The following is a 16833-nucleotide window of genomic DNA, read 5'->3' as shown; positions in this document are numbered from 1 at the left end:
ACAAACTGCCAGTTTTTTGGAACCAGTTCAGCTGGAAGTCAACTGAAGGAAGAAAAAGTGAGAAAAGCTGGATGTCCACATTCATTAATCCAACAAAGCAGCTGTCTTTTCTTTTTTATTCATCTCCCCTCTCACACCCCCTCTACACACACACACACAAACAAACACACACTCCAGAAATAACCATATGTTCACTTTGTTTCTCACTGTCTTCAGAGGGAACTAAAGCTTGGTTGATGTTGGTTGTGAGGCCCAAGTCCTGCTGGAAGATCAGTCGTTCTTTTAAATCTGCTAGCATGACAGAACATGGAAAGGCATTAATAGAAGCGACACAGTGGTGTACAGAACAATGAGGAGACTGACAGGGCTGCTTAGCCAATGGCAGAGATCAGAGGGTCTCACCACCACTCACTGTAGATAGAGAACTGGACAGAGCAACTGAGATATCACCCATAGAAAATGACTTACGGCTCCAAACAAATAAAGTCAATGACGATGGACGATATGTCCGCTGCCATTGACTTCCTTTGGTGCAATTGAAACAGTGCATCAACTATCCAGGGACTCAGCTCTGGGCACATGACATTTTTAGTGACTAGATCAAAGGGTAGAAAAAGAGTCGATATGGCAGCTTGATGCTAGGATTTTTGTCCTGAACTTCCATCCATTTTCTTAACCCGTTAGGGATGCAAGGTTGCCGGAGACAGTCCCAGTTACTGTTTGGCAAATGTGAGATACACCCTGGACTGGTTGCTAGCCTGTCACAGAGCCCATGGAGCTGGATCGATGGCTACACTAGCCAGCCGCCTGGTGTAGCGAGCTCCGCTGTCCAGGCTTCGGTAGAGCTAATAGCAATCACCACTGCCCTACCCGGCAGAACTAGCGAGGTCTATTGCCCAGGCTGCTGGTGCCTGGGCAGACAGTATAAACGTTTAAACGTTTAAACTGGGTCTTCAGGTGCAGCAATAGCTGTGAAGTACACAGCACCAGGAGAGACTCTGAAAGATCTGATGAACCCAGACACGGCGCCTCTGTGGAGTTCTCCAAAACATAAACTCAAACATCATCCATGTTTTCCATGAAGTGACAACTAATGATTTCCAGAACAACTTTTGATGTTGCTTCACTGCTAGTGCATCAAATTCACGTCTACTGTGTCCGGTGTGAATGCACCATTAGTCTACATTTCTATGGCAACCACTGTCTCCAGTCAGTAGTGAGCATGTTAGAAGGTCACACCCCTTCCACTGAAAATGTGCTTAGAAAAATCTATCAAACGGTTTGAACGTTTGACGGGAGGCCACCTATTTTTAGTTGAGGCACCTGATTGGTCAAAAGAAAAAAAAAAATAGGATTACCAAAAACATGTCAAAAGAGATATTGCAGACCAAGAATAGTTATTCTGACAAATATATTGACTAAGTAACGGCTGTTTATTTCTTAACAGAAGTCTTTAGACTTTTTTGCCAGTGGGGACTTCCTGTTTGGAAGGGGTAGGGTCCCTCGGTCCAGTTCTCTATATATAGGCCATGGTCACCACACTAAAAATGTAGGATGCCTTGTCTTCAGTTCTCAGAAGCTCAAGTTTTTAAACCAGCAAATGCCCAAAGTCATGTTAACCTCATTCCTGATCCAGAAGTTTTATTCATCCAATGTGAACATGGATCAGCCATTTCTGTTTGTTAGATCTCATCATAGGTTCTTCATGTTGTAATATTTAAAATACTGTTAAATATGTGCTAAATAGTAACTAAATAAACTAAAAAGAACTAAAATAAAACAAAAAAATGCGGTAATTTTACTTAAACAAGGGAAACTGCCCACCGAAGAGAAGGTTATTACCAAAAAACTAAAACATTTTGAGATTTTTCCCTACAAACTTTTTAATTGTAAAACCAAAAGAAAAAAAAAAAAAAATCAATGGTTAGTGCTGTGATGCATTTACCGACTGAAAGAAATCCAATTATATTTCCCAGCCCCTGATTTGGAGGCTGCTTTTTAAATTAAATAGTTTAGATGTTGGATAATTCTCTTTTTCAAAACATGATTACCTGCAAGCCTCATGTTTATCCTCACCAGAAAAGTGACAGTCCAAAAGATATTTGATTTTAAATATTCCAAACATCTGAAGCAAGAACGAAAAGATTAATAAAAAATTATATTTTTCTCAAAGAGGTGATAGTTTTTCTCCAAAGATTGAGTCTGACTTTGAAAGTAGAGACAGATTACTTAAATAAATGGAAACATGTTCAATACATCAAATGCCGTGGGAGCTAGAGGGCTGCCCGTGCACGTTTTTCTTCATTAACAGCGTTGACTGCATGTTAATTACTCACTCGCTCGTTTTCTTTACCTGCTCTGCGGCTCTCTGTGACCTCTAAAGGGCAAAGCAGGTCTGTTGGAGTGTAGCCCAGCCATCGTGAAGCACAGGGATGCATTCTGGGTAGATTGCCCTCAGACTCTAAGAAAAGCAACCCCCCTGACTATTAAGGGCAGATAAGAGTGACCAGTTCACCTAAGTTGCATGCTTTTGGAGAGAATGACAGAGCATCTGGAGCTGAGCCACAAATGAAGATTCTGCAAACTCCACACAAAAACGGAGCCAGTCAGAGGTCAAACTTAACCTTTGTCACTGGGATGTGAGAATCTGAGCACCTTTCTGTGCAGAATTGATGAAAAAGTTTTTGGAAGCTTCTATTTTTTATCAATCAATTAGAGTAACTCCCATTTCAATCAGGAAGACAAGTACAGTGAGGTAAGAGAAGGTAAAGAAACTGCCAAAAAGATGTTTTTACTTTCTAATGAAGGACCCATATTAGACCTGGGTGGTACAGAAACCTTCTATTGTGAAGATTAGTATGCAAAAAACAGAAACAAGCGGTAAAGAGCACAAACAGACAGTGCTAATTTCCTTCCTCATCTTCTGTGATCTGAATAAACACATCCCTGTGTGCTCCCTTGCTCTTCTCCTACTGCAGAGCTTCAGCCTTCCTCTCTCACGGTCACACCAAGGGCATCTACTCCCTTGAAACAGTACAGCAAAAGCCTGTCACGGAAGGAGAGGAGAAGCACGCTTCAGTGACAATGATCATTTTCACACAAAAAAGAAAAAAAAATATTTGAAAAAAGGATGATGAGTAATAAAAACTCCAAGGATACAGACAAAGCGCGAAATCTGTAATTCTTCTAAAAAAATGAAGGGAGAAATGTTGCAGCAAGATGGAGGAGAAGATGAAAAATGACGGCAAAAAAAAAAAAAAAAAAAGAGGGAGAGGGAAAGGCTTTGCCTGGTAATGGAGATGAGATGTTAATGTCCCTGATAGTGATGCACTGCAGCAAACGGAAAGAAGCAGAAAGAAAGGAAGAAGAAAGAGGATGAGGTGGAGGACAAGATACAGTGATGGCCGATGAGGACAAAAGAGAAGAGTAAGAAGTAAAGGATGAAGGAAAAACAGCTGCTATGGAGGGGATTCAACATTATGTGGAATGATGCAGGGAGATGTTTGGGGTTATTTTTTTGGCTAAAAGTGCATTTGGAAATGAATCTATAAATACTCTAAAAGCACCAAGCATACCCATTTACCTGTTGCATGCAACATTTTTTCCTATACATTTCCTTTTTTCCCCCTTTATTAAATGTGCAGAGAAATAATGAACTGATCATAAAAAATAAAAAAAATCATCATATTTTTCAATATAAAACAAACTGAGACAAAAAGAACATATTGAACAGCAGTGTGAATCCTAATGGGTCAAACTGAAAGCTCCAGCTATCACGACAAGAAAAACACAACAAAGAGGACTCAGCTTTTCAACCAAGATTACAAACGGCCACACAAAAGCAAGAAAGTCTCAGAAATGTCAGCCTGTTTGTGGACTCTCATTCCTCCAAGTTGATTCCATTCAAACAGTGAGTAAGAAAACAGTCAGCTGGGCTTGATCTATCTACAAGTCTTTTCACAAGAGGATTGACATGCAGTGGTATAAGAGCCAGTTTATATGCTTGGGAAGAACGCGTTAAAGACATGACCCCTCGTTCTTTAGGTTAGGAGATTAATAGGCTAACAAAAAGTTAAAGCAGTTTGGGTCATTGTGATCCCTTTTTGTCCTCAGCTGGGGTGAAAGAGGACAGTTGTTTGGGCTCCACAGCCTCCTCTGGATGAATCCAGTTTGTTAGGTTTCTAAAGACATTTACGGACAAATGGAAGATTGTGTCTTACCAAGTATTTTTGTCTAGTTTTGTTATCTTTTTACACTTGGTATAAGACATATCAAACCTTCCAAGCATCTTTTCAGTGAGGTGTGACGATTTGTTTTGAGACAATAAAACTGGGATATCTAGTTGAGTCATGCTATCTAAAAGAAAAAAAAACATATTGTTTTAAGCAAAAGAAAAATTTAAAACAATATTTTTTTCAAACAGAAGTGGATTTATTTTAAGAGATAGACTTGCTTGATTTAGGGAAACTGGAAAGTTTAATTTGACTCATAACCCAGAAAAAAATGATCAAACAACAACAACAGGACAGAAGTTTGTAAGTATTAATGTAGAAATTTCAAGACAAACTTTTTAAGATAATTGTGGTTAGAAATGAGGATAATTGGACTGTTTTACAGTTGAAAATAATATGTGTTTAGGGGTAAATGTACAAATCTACTTACTTTTAAGATATGGAACTCTTTTTGGGCAAAACATTTAATTTAAGACATTATTTCCAGAGCAATATACCTAAATATAAGTGTTTATGGTTGATTGTAAGATGTAATTTTGTCCTAAAAGAGCTAAACTTATTTTAAGAAAACGTATCAAGACAAAATCTAATAATTCCATTGAAAGATTTTTTTCACTTATAGCAAGACAAAAGCATTGTATATTATATATTTTTAACTTGTTTTGAAACTAGGATAGTTTTTCCAGTTTAAGTTCAAGATTTCTACTGACAAAAGGTCTTTTATGCCAAAAATAACTTCTTGGATGAGATTTAAATGATCTCATTAAAGTTTCTTTATCCCCGGAGAACAAAAAAGTAACGCTACAAAATTAAGTAAAAGTGATCATCAGTAAGTGAAGCTCACTTCACTTCATTTAAATGTCATCAATCCAATATCTGTTCAGCGCAGAGTCACACACTGCCAAAACGGAATCTTAAGAAACAAAAGACTTGAGAAAAATTGTCTCTTTTACTCTTAACAAGAATATTTTTCAATAGCAAAATAATCAATCTTAGTTTGATAAAAACATGTCTTAGTGACCAGAAGTTTCTTAAAAAAGGATTCTTAGTAAGGAAAGGGAAAACAGGAAATTCTGGGGCCTATCATACATGCACAAGAGGAACATGCAAACTCCACACAAACAGAACCCTGTCAGGATTCAAAGTGTGTGTGAGGCAAACATGGTAGCCACCATCATCATCATCATCATCATCATCATAGGTTGCAGGACACCGCCTGAACACTTCAATTATTTTTTTTTCCTGTCATCTCCCGGTCCATTAGTCTACAGTTTGCACCAGACACATGCATACATCCACTCACACAAATCTAACACATTCACCACAGCATAATGGACACATTTTGTGCACACTTATTGTTACTCACCATCCAGGCTTCCTACCACAAACATTCCACCAGAGCATTGTACACATCATCATATATGTAGGAAACAGGAAGTGACTTCACTTGTCAGATGTGTACGTTTTTGGTTTTTTTTTTCTTTCGCTCAAAATGCTTTTGTTTCAAAATGATTTCTGCTAAAATCCTTTTTAAATATTTCTACTTTTTGGGTTTGTTTAGAAATTCCCCAGAAGCAAAGAAATGTTTGGTTAATTGGGAGGGGAGTGGGAGGGGCTAAGCCTTTATAAGGGGAGAACTTTAGTCAGTTTGGAGAGAGCAGTCTGGAAGCTCTCAGAGGGGAAAAAAAAAAGAAATAATAATCTATTATTTTTGGGTTTTTTTTTTAGGTATGATAAATCCCATTGTTTATTATTTAAGTTGTCTTGGCTTATTCATCTTATTTTAGAGAGTTTATTTATTCAATTCAATGCAAGAAGAACCCTATCACAAACCCTCCTTTAAAGTTTTGTTTTCCTACAGAAGCAGAGGGCTCTCAGTTGTCAAAAACCTCTTATGGGAAAACACTTTGGTCCATAGTAAGAAAACCCCATGAGTAGATAAATCTGAAAATATACAGCAACATATGTGAGATCTGGACAAAATAAAACCAAAATATGCAAAAAAAAAAGCATTCATGTTGTGTTAGTAACATGATCAGAGGAGAGACGATGATTTACAGATCCATAATACGCCTCTTTGCTGCTTGTTGCTTTGTTTCCAGACAGTAGCCCAGATAAAGAGGCTGAAGGTAGCAGAGATGAAGATGTTGAGGTTCTCTTTGTGAGTGTTAGGATGGATAGGATCAAGAATGAATCCGTCAGAGGAACAGATCATGACTATCCATCAAAAGGGGAAAGTCATGCTGCGTCTAGCAGGCCTTTTCAAAATAAAATAGTATCTAACTGAAATAGGAAATTATTCTCAATTATCCTTATTGCTAAAAGATATATATATATATCATGGACAATATCTAAAATTAAAATAAATTAACTAAATATTTCCAGGCTGCAACAGAACCAGCCAAAAGACAACATTATCTTATGTATTTATTATTTTATTTTAAAAAATCCACAAGGCTCGTAAACATCTTTCATAAAATGAATGTTCTAAACAGTATCGGAGTTTAAATATGTTCTTTCGTATGATTGATCAAACACATCAAAGACATAAGCCAAAGCAAAAAAAATAAATGGTTTTCTGAATAAGTTGTTCCAATTTTCCTCTCTGAGAGTACATAAGGGTGTATTTTAGGGGTGTAACAATTAATTGAGTATTAATTGAATTAATTTTATTCCTATGATCCAACCAGATTGATCCGTCTGAGGGAAGTAGTTAATCAAATCGACCTATATATTATAAAATCATTTGAAAATGAAGTAAATCGATTGTTCTTCTTTCATATTCTTTCAAATAAATGAGACTGGATCACACAGTCGTTTCTTTTCCATGTCCAACATTTTCTTTAAGAGACTCACAAACTCCCACACCTTTTTTTTGCAGTCAGCCCCAGAGTGAATATTGAACTTTATCTGCTATTCAGCAGAACTGTACAATTATCACCATTCTGCTGTGTGCTGTTAACTGAACCAAGTTAATGTCAGTCATGTAACTCACTCTGAGCCACTTGACTGAATGTGTTGCTTCTACACACTTCTTTCCCAGTCCTCCTTTCTCCCACATTTAATGCAGGTGGATTTTACCGCCCGGCACTTCTGTGGATGGCTTGGAGACATTTCGCCACAACCTCTGCACTTCTCACCGTCTGTCTTAGATATTGGTGGCTGTTTTTTTGGATAGGTGTTCCTGGTACTTCTAACTGTCATGCAGTGCAGACCTCAGCTACAGCTTCCTCCTCATAGGTGAGCAAGCCGAGAATATTCTCTTATTAATGTTGTGTGTAGACCATAGTGTTAACTTGATTTAGCATTTGCCCTTCAGGACTTACTCTAGTTTGCTATTACAAATCATTTAGCAGTAAGTTTAATCTTTTTCTTTTTTTTTTTTAGAGCAAAGAGATGGAAATCTGAAGTTTAAAGGTAAAAATACGTCCTCAGAGAACAAACTTTATTCCATGTTGCTACCAAAAAACTTGTGTTTTTATCCACTTGTGTAACATCCTCTTTGTTTATCATAGAAATTCTAAGAATTGAATAACTTGTAACCCGCAATCAAAGCATCTCAACAAGAAAAGCACCATATCAATGAAGATGATTTGCCCACAGCATGATCGACTTTATAAATTCAATAAAACGAAACAAAAATCAAACATCCTCGGACTAGAAAAATAAAACTTTGGAAGTTATTGATTCATTTTTAATGCCACCGCAGAACTTGTTTTTGCAGAGGACAAGTTTCCTCAAGAGTGCAGAAAAAATTCATTTGGCTCAATATTCAGAAGATGTCAGATCCCAATTAATTGCAGAGGACATTTGGGAATATAGACTTACAGTTTCTCTGAAAGGTCTTTTTCATCACAGTTTTAACCTCTTGTTGAAGATGATATAAAATCTCCATTAATTTACACTTGTTTCACAGTTACAAATGTATGGAGATTTCTTAATTTCTTAATTCTTAGTTGGAAAAAAACTGTCCAAGTTTTTTTAAACTACAACTATTTTTTCAATTTGCATCCAATAATGCAAAAAAAGTGATTTTTGCTGGATGGATGGAGGGATTTTGTTGATCAGCCGTCAGTTACAAGAAAAAAAATGACGTTTTACACTGACTTCATTTGACTGTAATACAGTTCATGCATCAAAGCTTTCTTGTAATTTTAATTAGTTCATTCAAATTTAAAAGGGGTACTTCATAATAATGGAATGAATTTAAAATATAAATGCTAAAAGGATGCTGTTAAAACATTAGACTAACTAATACAGACGTGCACAGCTTTAATCTCATTTTACAAACGTTTATTTTCACCTCCGCTGGTGTTAGAGGTAAAAGTGGAGGAGATATCAGAACCACTTGACTGCATCAGACAGAATATAAAAATTAAGCATTTGACTTTGACAATTCCTGTTTTAAAAAAACATCCCAACGGATGGCGATCTGTTGGGCTCCATATTAAAGTCGGTTTAAAAAATAAACTTAACTAAGAGTTTTATTCAAGTAAGCTCTAGGAGATTGTCACAAACACCTCACTCCTCAGTGTAAGTAAAAAAAAAAAAATTGTTTTTTGAAAGTTTTCCTGTCTATAGCTTATTTTATATCAAAATTACGGACATGGAGTGCTGTGTCATTTGGTTTGACTGACACATTCTCACTCCTAACTCGCCACACATTTGGTTAAGGACCCCTCTGTGTCAAAAATGTACGTTTTGGGTATCCTCAAGTTGACGTGTTTTGATGTGCTGGTGTTACACCCCTGAAAACAGGGGAGAAAGAATCACGAGAGTGATTTCTGCGTGTTCCTCATGCAGGTGTTTATTGCAATGAGGAGGAACGGCGCGACTCCCCCTAGTGGCGGGCGAAGCCATAACCAATCGATCCCAGAGCAACCTCCCAGACAAATCAATCGATCAGCAACGAAAAATAACCATTTAACATTTCAATGAACTTAACAAAAATACAAAAAACCTTTTCTGCTTCTGCTTTTTGATGTTTGCCAAAAAGTTACTATCAAAAATATTAACTTAAAAATAATCTAAATCACCCCTACCCTCATTGTTGGGAAATACCATCTATGGGGTGTACCATTCTGTTTATACCCATCACACTGGCCGTTCCTATTAAATCACGGGTCACTGACCTCTGGGCCGCTAACGGAATTGATCAAAAGTAAAGGATCTATGAGTCTTTAGTTTGGCTGAAAACGACCAAACAGCTGAAGTTGAACAACTGCATTTCTGAGTTCTGGTAAAGTAAGCCCAAATCTCTTCAAACTAGAGTGATAACAAACCAAATCTTTCATTTGAGGAACTGTGGGTACATTTCTGAAAGATACAACAATAGCTAGATTTTAAAATTAAAATAGCACAGAGATAAATATTGAGATCCAATACAACATTATTAACTATTTATTTCTTGTGGACTCTTGAAGCAAACACAGTTTTTTATAAAAGTTTTTCCGAAAACTATCAGAAGAAAACCTATGACTTTGATGAAATAATATTATATTAGGGCTGTTAAAATAGTCAACCATAAATGTAATAGTCGATTCGTCATTACTTAATATTACATGGAGTCAGAGTGTAGTAAAGTTGAACAAAGTTGTGAGCGTTCAGCACCAAAAAATTTACTTTTTTTATTTTTGAGTCAGTGAAACCAAAACTTCATCTTTTGTGAAAAATAGTTTCTTGTTTCAGAATCCAGCTTTATTTGATTTAACCCTTTAACACCTGAGGCAACGTTGGTGACGCTTAAACACAAAATCTTTAACATACTGTAACTTTTCAAGCTAATGATGGTTAAAATGTGTGCTTTACATGCACTTTGTGCATGACCCGATTAGTCGACAAATCTGAAAAAAATAATCAGTGATTAGTCGACTATTAAAAGAATCATTTGTTGCAGCACTTATATATATTTCCTAGCATAACATGCATCGATTTTGATCAATTTCAGCTTGATGAATCGATAAACAGTGAATGTTAGACTTTTGGCTGAAGACGAGTTCATTTCTTAAAAAAATGTTAAAGATCATTTTAAAAATTGATCTTTAATCACTTTAAAGTTCCACTCCATCTTTTGATCTATTGTAAATATGATTATGATAGCTCACAGCCCCCCACAGCTCCAATCTAAAATTACATGGTGCAGCTAAAATAGCGAGCAATATTGGAGCTATCCAGCTGATTTGAGTCAGATAGCAGCTCAGACGAGGAAAACGAAGATCTATTTGGATTTAATCATCTACAAGTGGATGCATCAGAATGGAGCAGAGCAGGGAGCTTGTGACCTGTGATTGGAGTTTTTACCTAATGACTACAAGCTTTTTTATTAAATTGTGTTTTTTCAACTGCCCCTGATTTACATGGATTTAAGAAATACTCAGAAAGTTTAAATCTTAAATGTTCTTGGATATGGTTGTGAGATCATGAAAAAAAAACGATACAAAAACATGTTAAAAACACCAAAAATACAATTTTCATTGGAGTGAGTCTAATTTTAGCCTATTTGAATCCATATTTAAAAACTTTTAAAGAAATAGCCAAACTTGAATGAACATCAAAGAAACGTCTCGTCTTAAGGTTTAGCTGGACTTGCCATCCTCACCTAGAATCATCAAACTCCTTTACCTCACTGCAAACAGCTGGAAGAGCTCAGTGCAGCCGCGGTCCTGTGACAGCATAAACATTTAGGTAGCTCCTCACTGCGCTCAGCCCCGTGCTGTTTGTCCATGCACTGGGTGCGTGGGTTCACTGATTTTATCTCTCCCTGGCACTTTAATGTTCGAGGTCCACTCGTCTCTGAACCCAGCATTAGCATGGTCAAGTTATTTCCTCTCAGGGGCTATTTCCACTGACCAATAAGGGATTTTTCCGTTCACTCCTTCAAACTTGTGTAAAAAAAAAAAGAAAGCTGGATTTTTCCAGTAAATAGCTACATTGTGATACAGGAAAGTGTATTCCATGGCAATACAAGGGTGTAACCGTCAAATAGAGAGAAGACTTCTTAATTGATTCCAGTTGATTTGTCTGTCATCATATTGCTTCAACTGCATTTAAAACAGAATGAACTGACAATGGAGAGGATTTGAAAAATGTCCTCTTTATAGACAGACTAATATATCAAGATTGAACATTAAACCACGATATCATGCAAAGTTGTAAGAAAAAAACAATATTACTGAAAGAAATGTACTGATTCGATCCCTTTCTGTTTTATAAAAACTCATGTTTTTTAGGCAACTAGGAGGAGTTGCAAAAACATTTAGCCAGTCACATTTAAATAAATAAAAATAACAAAAAAAAAAACTGATGGAAATAGGGAGGGATGATCCAACTGCAGGAAGGTATAAGAATAGGACTTCCTTGTGGGTGAGTCCATGCACATGCAGGTACTGTAATTGGTGTCAAGAAAACTTGGCTGTCAGTCCACAAAAAGCCAGAAGTTTGCTCCTTCACATCCAGTCCTGCACCCACTCTCAGTCCATCCCCATCCCTTAGATGTCTGCAGATCTTTCTGTCCCACTATGCACAATTTTGTTAATAAGTAAAAACTCTTAAGTGAGCAAAAGAAGGGATGGACACTACATTAATTCTTAAAAAGGAAGCTGGTCTGTGCAATGTCTACAGAAAAAAACTGTTAAATCGTATGAATGTGAAGCAACTTTTCTCTCAAATTACTCATCAGAACAATAATAAAAAATAGGAAACACATTTTGAAAACAGCGCTGATCCACTGGGTAATTGCATCATCTCCACTCAGAATAAGCCCCTTTATGTCCCCTTAAAGGCCACGGGAAAGCAGGTGAGCTGTGCAGGGGCTGCATTTGAATGAGGCACCATACTGCAAATCACATTATGGTGCTCTCTGTGCAGGGTATTATGGGACTGTTTTACAGACTCTGTTTCACATTTAACCTCCAGTGGAAAAGAGCACACTTTAAGCTGCGTGATGCAGCAAAAATACAACTTTACTGGCAGTGATTAATCAGAAATAACAATAATTCAAACTGTCAGCTTGCGATTTGCATGTGAAATTGCCACTTTTTTCCCACTTATTATTATAAAATGTCTTTGAGTTGCTGTTTGCTTCCTCATTCAAATGTAAGCAGAACTATCCCAGCTCCTCCCAGATGAAGGACACTGAAGTTTCCCCAACAGGCAGATCTGAACCTCACACAGCAAAATAAAAATGACAGAAACAGTAAAGCTACATCATCTTTTTTTACATAATAAATTAAATAAACTGGTTCTTTAAGTTGAAAAACAGAAAACTTAAAGTGTGTGTAGAGTTCTTTAAAGGAATTAACTATGCAAACTGTTTTGGAATGAATAAAAATGTCTCAAAGAAAGTCAACTGTTCCCACTGAAGGAAAAAATGAAAAGTGGCATCAGAGTAAAGCACTACAAGTGCTACTGCATGTCACTAATCCCTTTTTGTTCTCCTTGCTGCAGCAAAATCCGTCTTTCCAGCACAATTGCTGCTTTTGTGTAAATGAGTTACTTACAGAGAAGGGGAAGACAGAGCGAAATACGATGCATGGAAGAGCGTCCCAAGATATCCCTGCTGGTGCTGATGATGGGTGTAGCTGTGGGGTCGCCCGTCCAACACTACATGTAATCTAGAGAGCTTGCAGTAGGAGCACAGAGCAGGCTGAACCAGGCTTTTCCACGTGGCATGGACAGCGTATTTACTGCGAGTAAAGTCATTCTGGGCGGCTGGAAAAGCTGCACAGCACGAGAAAAGGCAAGAACAAGAAGCTTCACACTAGGGCTCTGTCCCCAGAACAAATGAAGGGAGGGAGGAAAGCAATGAGGGAGAGATGAAGGAAAAGACGGGGGGAGGTGGGGGGACGCAAGTGTTGTGTATATTTAGGACCCATGAGCATGAACCCTTCCAATGACAACACAAACTGACCCACACCTCGTCAAAACTGCCTGACATTAAAGGAAATTCAGTCAACCCATTAGCATTAACCCCTTCATCCCTACTTCTAATTATTAAAAAAAATGTTCAATGTTTTTCTGTTCAAGGTGATGCTAAAGTGAGTTCTGGATTTTTGGTGTGAAGGGGTTAAGCTCTCAAGAGTTTTCTTTCTTCGCTGAAAAACCAAAATCGTTTGAATGCAGGATGTGACCTACATTTGGTGACTAAGTCTTAAGCAACAAAAAAGTACTTTAAGCCATTATTCATATCTCAGCAAATCTCCCAGTTTTTATACAACCTTTTTATAAATGTACACTTGAAATTACTTTAGTGCTCAACAAAAGCTTGACATGAATTTCATGATTGAGAGACATGCTGGTAAATCAGAATCATCATAAAAGAAGCAAGTCATTAATTTTAAAAAATTGAATCCTTGAAACTATTATTAATCTTTAACATATGAATTATGTACCTGTACGTGTACTTATTGTTGAAATGACAATAAAATAAATTTATTAATATTATACTGGAAGTATTTCACCTAAAGTGAAGCAGAATCCACTTCCTCCGATAATCTCAAGAGGATTTGGTGGCATTCAAGATGGTGGCTGAACATCATTAGCAGGAAGCGGAAATTCCACAAGATTTCAGAGTTTTAGCCACTTTTATTAAAATTAAGATTTATAAAACTGTTAAGGCTTTTACACTGAAGCTTTAGCTCCAGAGCAGTGTTTACATTTGACTGCAGTTAGCTTGAGCTAACCCCTTTAACATGAATAGGATCTTTGGACAGATATAAAATGACTTTGAATGAGTGATGTGTTGCACATCTGTGAAAAGTGGCTTTAAAGTGTTGCTTACCAGCGCTAAACCACTTTTCTCTGCAGATCAGCTAATTCACACTGATCATATTTGCGTTACGGTATGTCAAAGAGCATTGTAGGCTATAAAAGAAACACTTCAGGTTGTAAAGGTTCAAAGTTTAATTATTAACATGTATATTTTTCAACCTAAATGTGTGGGGGTGGGGTAGGGGGAGTTTAATAATTTTTTGGACTTCCTTCCGGCTAAAGACTCTCAGGCACCAGATCCCCCTCGATAATCTGGAACAAATTTTCAGTCTAAATGCACCCTGACCCATCTTTTGAGGCTCTCTCGGTTTGTTTCCGATCAGCCTGAGCTCAACTTTCCTTAGTCTGAATGTTCTCTGAGCTCCCAGCAGATCAACTGAACCAAAATGGCCGCCGTTTACGTGATCTAAACAGAGAGCTGTGGACAAATGTGGAGCAGCGATGCAACAGCAGCTCATTGAAATGTGTTCAGATGAAAACGACTTTGACACGATATAAGTTGCTTCTCACGGTTTTCCCGACAATCTTTATGCCATAAACACTTATTAGCGTACCTTCTTAGCGTCTCTCCTCAGTAACTGCCTTGGTGCATGCGTCCCTCATCCTAAAGTAGCAATAAAGCTGTTGTACCTGATGTTTATACAGACTTTCACAATTGACCAGCGAAATATACGTTTTAATGAGATCCCAACAACGTTTGCAAAGAGTAGGACTTCCATTTTTCGTTCTCTGATTGCTTTGCCTCATAATTCCTGGTCAATGGCTAAAAAGATCTTAAGTAACGTGCTTCTGTTTACACGCTTTAGTTTAAAACAGAAATGCCTGGTTAAAGACAGTCAGAATACAGACCAAACACAAGGTTCAGGACTAGATCTGGGACAAATGGACTTTTCCAGTCTAAATGCACCTTATGGAATGCTAAATACAAAAAGTAACAATAAAAACAACAAACAAAACAGACAAACATACAATTTTTAAAATGACTAAAAATAAATAGCTATTTACATTTTTCCAAACCCCCTATGAAACTGCTATGGTGAAAACAAGGTAAAGCTTCAAAGGGATCGGAGAAAAAAACCCACTGTTTTAAACATTTTTTTAGAATAGGATTGTGACACACACTTTGTTAATTCTTAAGATCATAAATAATCCTGGAGAACTAATTATGTATTATTGTAACAGAATTGGAGTAGCTTAATACAGATTTTTTTTTATTTGGTTTTGAATAGACTTCGTATTAGTTTTGCAAAAGCATGTACTGTATTGTTGAAAATAGCAGTAATAAAAAGCATAAAAAAACGACGTGACTGACAGTTTCAGCCCGACATGTAGCATTCTTGGTGCTTCATTGTTTGTAGTTTCCATAAATTCTGTTTAACTCTGACCAACAGCTTTCTATTGCATTCTATAATCTGTAAATAATCATTATGACCAAAACCAGAAATGGGTTAAAAACAAAGAAAAAATGATGTTCTAAGTGTCTGTATGACCACTTAGAAAATGCAAATAATTGATTCAAATGGATGTAAAGTCACTAAACCACCCAGAATTAGTGACTTTACATCTTGTTTTGACAAGTTTTAGATATAAATATAAGCATGTAAGGCGACAAATAAAATTGAAAGAATTAGGAAAGGTGACTTGATCAGCTCAAACTTAAGGGGAACTTAACCTTTAACACCTGAGGCATCACCAGACTGTAACTTTTCGACTGCTAACATGATCAACGTAATTCCAATAGATCCGGAGGGAGAAAAACGGCGCAAATCAAAGAACATAAACACTGGAGGTCCAGAGTTGAATAGTTAAAGAGTTAAGGTCTCTCCATCTCAGACACGGCTGATCATATTTTATGACTGGGAGCTTTTTTTAACAGGTGTAAAGTAGTAATGCACAAACATAAAGGTTCTCTGAGGAAGAGGTGTTCAAACGTCCATGCGTGTGTGACCATCTGAGGACAACAAAGAGCTTCTGCACAGAAAACATGAGACACATGGGGCAGAGAGGCTGGCAGGGACATAAATACCCTGCGGCGTCTTCACACAGCAACTGGTTGTTGATGTCTGTGTTTAAACTACAGGACATTTGTCATTTAGGAACAGATTCTAAATGACTCCAGAAAATATTCTACAAGTAAAAGTTTAAAGACATATTTTTCTTTGAGCGTATCTCCTCTGCAAATACTATATTAGCTGCAGAGAAAGTATGTGGCATTAAAAACAAGGGGCAGCCACGAGCAAAATTGTTACACAATTCCCCCTGAACTCTATCTGTGTGCCAGTGCGTTCAAGAGTGTCATATTCTTTTACTTCCACACTAAGACTATTTTCCGCAACCTTGACACGACGCAGTATGAGCACGTTCGCGAGTACACAACTTTACACGCACACAAAAGAGCGCTTAAAGTCTTAACAGCAAAGGAAGACACGTGAGGCAGAGAGGAGGTCTTCCCATGCCCTCCTGGCCTTTCTGTTGGACTTGGACATCTCCCACAGGCTGAGCTGTAAATAGACAGTACCCCCCAAAACCTTTAGGAGAACACACATTCACACAACACGTGCAGGCGCACACATGCACACAAAGACACACACAACTAAACTTAGATTCCTATTCTAGCCTGCCACCATTGAAACGGCCTTCTCCCACAGTCAAACGGGGCACGTCGGCTCGACTTTCAACAGAAGTTACTTCTTCCCTCTGACTGTACATTGATAATAAGCCCTTTTTTAAGGTTCTTCACATACTTTTTTTTTTATTTAATTTGTCGCAAAACACAGTAACGCTCTATATTTAACCACATGACAGCTACAAACCAGTAAAAAAAATGTTTATG

General features: G+C 37.3%; 1 protein-coding gene across 3 annotated transcripts in view; it reads right to left on the bottom strand.

Annotated features, from left to right (window-relative positions):
• atp2b2 (ATPase plasma membrane Ca2+ transporting 2) overlaps nt 1-16833 on the bottom strand; it is a 139101-nt gene that overhangs the window by 107404 nt on the left and 14864 nt on the right. Inside the window, exon 1 of one of the 3 annotated variants that reach the window (XM_024270876.1) lies at nt 12731-12749. The exons of 1 other annotated variant lie outside the window; for it this stretch is intronic. The gene's annotated coding sequence lies outside the window, so the exon portion shown is untranslated. Of the gene's footprint in view, nt 1-5598; nt 5657-12730; nt 12750-16833 lie in introns of those variants that run through there. One more of the 3 variants, XM_036212008.1, reaches the window with a different exon arrangement.

The sequence above is a fragment of the Oryzias melastigma genome, linkage group LG5 (genome assembly GCF_002922805.2).
Source record: "Oryzias melastigma strain HK-1 linkage group LG5, ASM292280v2, whole genome shotgun sequence".
NCBI lineage: Eukaryota > Metazoa > Chordata > Actinopteri > Beloniformes > Adrianichthyidae > Oryzias > Oryzias melastigma.
This window is presented reverse-complemented; position numbering and strand designations above follow the sequence as displayed.